The sequence below is a fragment of the Aplysia californica genome, unplaced genomic scaffold, assembly GCF_000002075.1.
Source record: "Aplysia californica isolate F4 #8 unplaced genomic scaffold, AplCal3.0 scaffold00062, whole genome shotgun sequence".
NCBI classification, from domain to species: domain Eukaryota; kingdom Metazoa; phylum Mollusca; class Gastropoda; order Aplysiida; family Aplysiidae; genus Aplysia; species Aplysia californica.
Window position 1 is genome coordinate 1,429,818 of NW_004797332.1, and position 6,949 is coordinate 1,436,766.

The 6,949-nt window shown below is 43.2% G+C and overlaps 1 protein-coding gene across 1 annotated transcript in view; it reads left to right on the plus strand.

Moving 5' to 3' along the window:
• Positions 1-6,949, plus strand: part of LOC101864208 (nesprin-1) — a gene marked incomplete in the record, with an annotated part of 244,542 nt that overhangs the window by 60,093 nt on the left and 177,500 nt on the right.

The window sequence follows — 6,949 nt, forward strand, 5'->3', positions numbered from 1 at the left end:
CACGCTTTCCTCTCTATATATAGAATGTGATTCATGTATGTATGGACCCAGAGTTGTTTGGGCCTGAATCTTTTTTTTTACTTTGTCTTTCTTTACGGCTGTTTTTTCCTCGCCTTCTGTAAGGTAATTATGTTCTTTCCTATCCTTTCTCTCTTCCTCATCCTACCTCTCACTCTTTCTTTCCCCCCCTCTCTCTCTCTCTCTCTCTCTCTCTCTCTCTCGCTCTCTCTCTTACGCCCTCTCTATGTCTCTCTCATTTTCCTCCTCTCTCTGTCTCTCTCTTTCTTTCTCCCTCCTCCCTCCTCTCCCCCCCTCTCTCTCTCTCTCTTTCTCTCTCTCTCTCTCTCTCTCTCTTTCTCTCTCTCTCTCTCTCCCTCTCTCCCGCACACTGTGAGGCAAAAACCATCTGACCATGATAAGGTATGGTGCAATCAACTTAAAAGTAACAAATCCGAGACGAGATTACAGTATATTACGTTTTTCTCCATCTCTGATTGGCTACTTTCTGGTTGCAATTGATCTTGATCGGATGGTTTGCGGGATACAATGTACCTTACTTCTGACGCAACCTCGACCGTGACCCTTGGCTCTTGACTCTTAACCTTTGACCTATTCTCTGCTGCCCTAACCGTGCGCCCTGGTCCTGTCTCTGTCCAGACACAGCGCCGGCGCTGCCGCTCCACGCAGACGCGCGCCTACGACTCGGACAGCGAGGACGACAGCCCACCTGGTCACTCGCCCTGGAAGTCTCCGAGGGGGGCTAAAGGAGGCAAAGGAGGGCCGGGAGGAGGAGGTGGTGGGGGAGGAGACGGCGCGACTGGAGGGGCAGGATCTCCTTTCTTGTTCCCTCCGTCTCATCTCCGCGGTTCCCGAAGCGCCCTCAAAGGATCGCCCAACACGTCACGATCTAGGATTCGGCCCCGCCGACGCCATAATGACTCTCAGGATTTCCGCAGTTTCAAGAAGGGCGCGGCGGCCGCGATAGAGTCCGACAGCGAGGAGTCTGGCTACGTGGAGACGTATGGAGAGTACACGATGCACGCCTCTAGCTTTGACACGCACCTCGACGAGCCGTCCTACTGGGCTGGCTCGGAGGCGCACACTCCTTTGACGTACATAGAATCGGACGACGAGTCGGCGGGGAGTTACATCAGCGGCGTTTTCACGCCTGTCGACCCGGATTGTCTGAGAGAGGCAGGTTCGCAGACACCGGGCCACGTCCGCACGCAGACGATCGAGATGAAAGACCCGCGGAAAACGAGCAGCGCAACCACCATGACGCAGACGGCCGAGCCTCCTCGGGCAGTGGGGCTGCAGACGTCGACTACTTCTTTACATTCCATCGGGAACCAGACGAAGAGGTCGAGCGGGTCAAGGACTGACCTCCTCAAGAGTATCCTTCTAGAGGTGAAGGACATCAAGAAGCAGCAAGGTTTGGACGAGTCACGTGACGACACCATGTCCATCGCCTCCGATGTGACCGTGAGCCGGGAGATGCTGGAGGCTTTGTACCGTGACGTAGCAGCTTTGAGAGCCGCGGGGGCTCACGGGAACGCCACCACGCAGACACTATCCGAGCAGGCCACGCAGACGGCCATAAAACTTTTCCCGGAAGGCGACCCCCAGCGGCAGGCCAGGCAGGGCCGGCTCAACGAAATGCTGGAGGAGATCCGGCATCTGAAGGGCGGGAATCAGAGCACGTCACCGAGCAACATTCAGAGCACAGTCCCAGACTTTGACCCTCGCACGCCGTCTCGGTCACTGAACAGAACCACCCCTGTGAGATTTGACTCTCCACAGCCCATCGCTTCCCCAGCCCATCAACTGCCGCCTGCCCCAACCCCGGCTCCACCCCACATGACCAACGGTCACGTCCATCAAATGTCAGTGCCCAACCTCAACGCCACCTACCCTCAGCATCTGCCCGAGCAGCAGCCAATGATGAACGGAGCTGGGAGGCGGAGGGTCACCCAAGACGACCTCAACAACATCAGCGAGCGACTCGACCGACTCAGCAACTACCAGATCCCCCGACGCCAAGTCGCCCCGCCTCCCCAGTACCCGCCCCCTGAGATGATGATGGTCCCGCCCCCTCAGCCCATGCCAGTAGCCCCGCCCCCAATGATGCACTCCCCCCAGGTGTCACCCAGACGATACCGCGTCAGGGAGTTCGCGCGTTCCTACGATGACATTGACATGATCTCTGAAGACGAGCTCGGAGGGAGGAGGGGAAGAGGTTCACGAGGGGGGAGGGGCCGCGACGGAGTGATGGACAGATATCATTTAGATGACGCTCTTTTGGAAGCAACCAGAGCGTCTAGGCAGCTCAAGCGTATGTCAGCCAAGATGAAGAGATCGATGAAGGACGAGCTGAGCCGCTATAGATACTGAGCCAAAACTTGATAAACCGAGTCAAAATGTTACTGCTTCCCGATGATGAACTATATGAGCATGTACTGTACTGTAAATTATTCTTTTTTTTTTCTTTACCTCATTGGGTATCTGAGCTGCTAAAAGATATTTTACGATCGGTGTGCCTTTATGTATGACGGCAAATAGTGAATGGTGTGCTTGTTGTCGCATATGTTATATTTCACTGATGAAAGCCTTCATAGTTCGATTGAGAAGCAACAAAAATGTAGTGCTCATTATATTTTAGACAAGTATCTGTTCTTTTGATGTTGTGGTTTGGGTGAGAGCATTTTGAAGAATGATTTTTTTTACAAATCACAAGAGTCTAGATCTATCAAACAAAATGTTGAGCTCGTCCTTATTGATATATGCCATTTACTTTGCCACGTTAAGCTGCCTTATTCCAAATTGACTGAAACGTGCGTTATATGAGACAGCTGGGTGACTTGTAAGTAAAGATAAACAGCTCTGTATCATGTTGCATTGTTTGTGTGAAGAATGCTTTTGGCAGCTGTCCATCCATACGTAGTTTTTTTAAGAACCGCTTATGAAAGTGGTCAAGAATGTTATGGTACCGTCCCCACTTCTGAACATTCTTAACCCACCACTCCCATTCCTACCCTTGCATCGTAAGAGTGTAATTTTGTGGTGCGTGTTGTGTTGACAAATTAAATGCATGATATCAAAAACACAATCTCATGATCTGACCCTTTGACATGTACACATACACATGCACATACACTAGTACGCAATCGGATTTGCACATACACACACCTACATACTGCCTTTCTTCTAACTTCATAACCTCTTGTCGTATTTTTGTGATTTTCTATTGATCCGGTAAAATATTTCATTAAGCATTCCCCTCTGAAGCATTCGGTATCGCCCATGTGTATGGGGTGACCAGTCACCTGACTGAGAGCAGTGGCACGTGAAGTTTCATTCGATTGGAAAATATATCTCATGTTTTAAAACTGTTTATCTCGTGGATATTTTGTATTCGTGCTTCCCATTGTCTCAAATATATATAATTGTTTTAACATCAATCTATTTAAATCGTAGTCAGTGTTGTCCATTCCATTACAAATATTGTCACTTTGAGACACCGTTTCCCTCTTCCATTAATTATAAGGTGCATTAGGGTACTTTCTACTCTGTCTCATTTAAAATATTGCTTTATTCAACAGTTATTGTAGAATGAGTTCTGTATTTTATCATGAGTACACGTGAAACATTACAACGTTACGTTTTTTTATTCAGTATTCGTATCCCGCTGTTATGGGAGTGTCCCTCTACAACGGCAGCATTATTCTGAACATGACACGCCCGTCATCTTCTCTAGTTTTGTTTTATAGTTTTAGCTTTACGTCCACATACAATTCACACTTCTCGAAGCAGTTGGACGCCCTTTTGCTTTCAAGGGGTGCGTTAATTTGTCGAGTTGAGCTCTAGGTGTATTGCTCATCGTACGAAACGTATGTAATATTTGAAGGCTTAACTGTCTCATATCCATTTTTACATGGACATTTCTCCTATGAAAACCAGCAAAAGTCCGAAGTTGTTTTCTGAAAATGTCTTCCTACGATGTGACTACTTTAGCCGATTCTGTTCGGACTTGCCCAGCGGACAACATCGCTTAAAGCACATCATGTTTGAGGTTCATTTTCATTTTGTATTATTTTATGAAAAGATAGAGAATAAGAAGTTCGTGAAAGGCTGCTACTCCAAGTCAAGGAAATATTTGTTGTTTTTTAAGTGCATGTCACCCCTCAGCCTGGCTGTTGTGTCGGTAATATTAGTGAAGGGAATGGCGAGCTGTGAAGAATACCAAATGTTTTCATTTATGTCTGGTACAGTTTTAAATGTAGACATCAATAAATAGACACGAACACTTGCAAACTTTTAAATGTTCATACAACTTGGAGACCACGACTTATTCAGCTTTGGCATTATCATAATAAATTATTGCATCAATAAAATTAATTGTGTTACGTCATCGATACAACACACTTGAAAAGATTAATGGACTAGTATAGCTGTCAAATCGCATTTACATTCTCAAAGAGCTTCCTCAATACGCTGTATAGGTTTAACCTGCATCATAGCATTATTAGTCGTACTGGTATTTCAATTCCTAGTTCAAGAGTCGTTGAAAAGTTATTTTGCTGTGTACTGTGTTGTTTCGTAAATAAGTAAACCTGAATGCGAATTTTGTCATGCCTGTTTTGTGTTCTGTGACTTACTGTTTTGCCAAAAGAACTTCTGTGTTTCTAATTTCGTGAGTAAACAATTATTATGAGAGATGGTGATTTTTGTCATTACGGTTACGGCTGCGCGATATTTTGTTTGTTTTTGTTTGTTTGTATTTTGAAAGTCTCTTGCGTGTAGAAAGTCCTTATTGACATTGTAAAAGCTTTATATATCGGTAGTTCTCATTTATGTCCACATAATATATCAGTGTACACAGCACAGTACAGCTGTTGTTGTCTGTGAGATCGACTCCCATTCCTTTTGTGGATAGTTGGTCAGCTTATTATAGCGTATTATCGGCACTTACCCGCTTTTGCGGGATTTCCCCCCTTTCATTTTACCTACCATAATATCTAATCTGTAATCAGTTTTACTTTGTTAAGTACACCTACACATTCTCATCGTTTGGGAGAATGGTTCAGTTAGACTGTTGTTATTTTTTTCCTGTCTCGCTTCTGACAAATCAAGAGATGATGACATTTTGTCATGCGGCCATCCATCATTCGTTGTTAGAACAAAAGGAGATCTTATACATGTACATGTATCCCTTGTGATGAGTATGAAATGACAGGTGCTTGGCTTCTATGCCTTAGCCACCCTATGTTTTAAGTTATTTTTAAAAATTGATTTAACTTTTTATTCAGCGTTGATTGCTATGTGTTGTTTCTATATGAAGTCTGTGATACGTGCAAATCAAATAATCCAACACTCTGAGCAGGATTTAAATTACAGCATTGTCGAAAAGCCCTTTTTTTAAATTGACGTGTCCATAAAAATATAATATACCATACCTCTTTGAAAATTGTCATTAGACGTTATATTTGTAATTTTCTGCAGAGGTAGGCCCTACTTAAACTTTGCATTGGCTTTTTACCAATATGCAGACACATTCCGACGATTTCTAACATTCCCTAGCGCCGTTTTTTGCTTCTGAAGATTTTTACACTCTCTTCTTTTACAAATTAATCTATATATTTTGTGATATAATTGAATAATAATAATAATAATAATATTTGTCGAACAAAAGAACCCACCTGTGATAGCTCTTGTTTTTACATCTTCTTACAACGGCTCTCATGGCGCTGCGCATGCGTATGACAACATGTTTTGTTCCTGACGACCCACAATCCTCGTAAATATGTCACTCTGCGTGGTGTCGTTTGTGATGTTACTGTCTATGACATAAAACGCCATTGTCCATCTTTTCTTTTTCAAATCAAATTCAATTATATTTTTTCTACATTTATAATCATGACAGTCAGATGACAGTGAAAGTATTTTGTATAATTTACGTGATATGAATATATTTATTATATACATTAATGTATGTATTTGTAGTCATAATATTGTGTTTATTAGATTTTACGTCAATTTTTTTTTCTAGAAAACGTGATTAAGTTCGTGAAATTTGTACTTTTATACAATTTGTTTTTGGTAGTGAGATTGTGTTCGAGTCATAGTGAAGCATATCGATTTACCGTAAATTATACCTATAATGAAAGAGAAATGATTTTGCCTCTATACGGAATAAATTCGTGTAAATGACACCTCTGTCTGTTATTATGTGCTGTGGGATGTTTTAAAAGTCTATGTGGTCGTTTTCTGTCGTACCCCGCTGTGAGTATAAACTGTCCCGTATTCTTGTATTATCATTAGTCTGCTGGCGTTCAATCAAGTGTCGTATCAAAGGTCTTTTTCTTCTTTCTCTCTTTATTATTGCCTTTGGTATTGTTATTGTTGTCTTTGTCGTTTGTTATGTTGTTTTCACCGAGGTCTCACGAAGATGACTGAGTAAGGGTCTTGTGAAAGGAACACAAAGAGTTGTAAAAGGAGGTGAAGGGGAAGAATTGTCGTTTTTAAATATATACGTGTTCTCATTCTCATGTGTCTATTCCTCATTATATGTATACGTGTCTTGGTTTTCATGTGTTTATATGCTTTGGTTTTCATGTGTTTAGATGTTTTCCTTATCATGTGTGTACCTGCTTTGGATCTTATGTGTGTACATTATCGTTCACATGTGTTTACATGTTATCGTTCTCAATGTTTACGGGTTTTGATTCTCGTGTGTCTACATGTGATCGTTTTTCACGTGTTTACGTGTTTGTCTATCTTGAGTGTGTAACCAGCAATGCAGAGATGCAGATTAAGAGCGAGGAGATCCAGCGCTGGACTAACATCATGCCATGCCTGCGGTTGGTAAATCTACTAAGCCAGCACTTGAAGATTCTGAGCTCACGTGTGGGTGGGCCTTGAGTTTTGGATCGAAATCTGAAAAAGAGTCGGA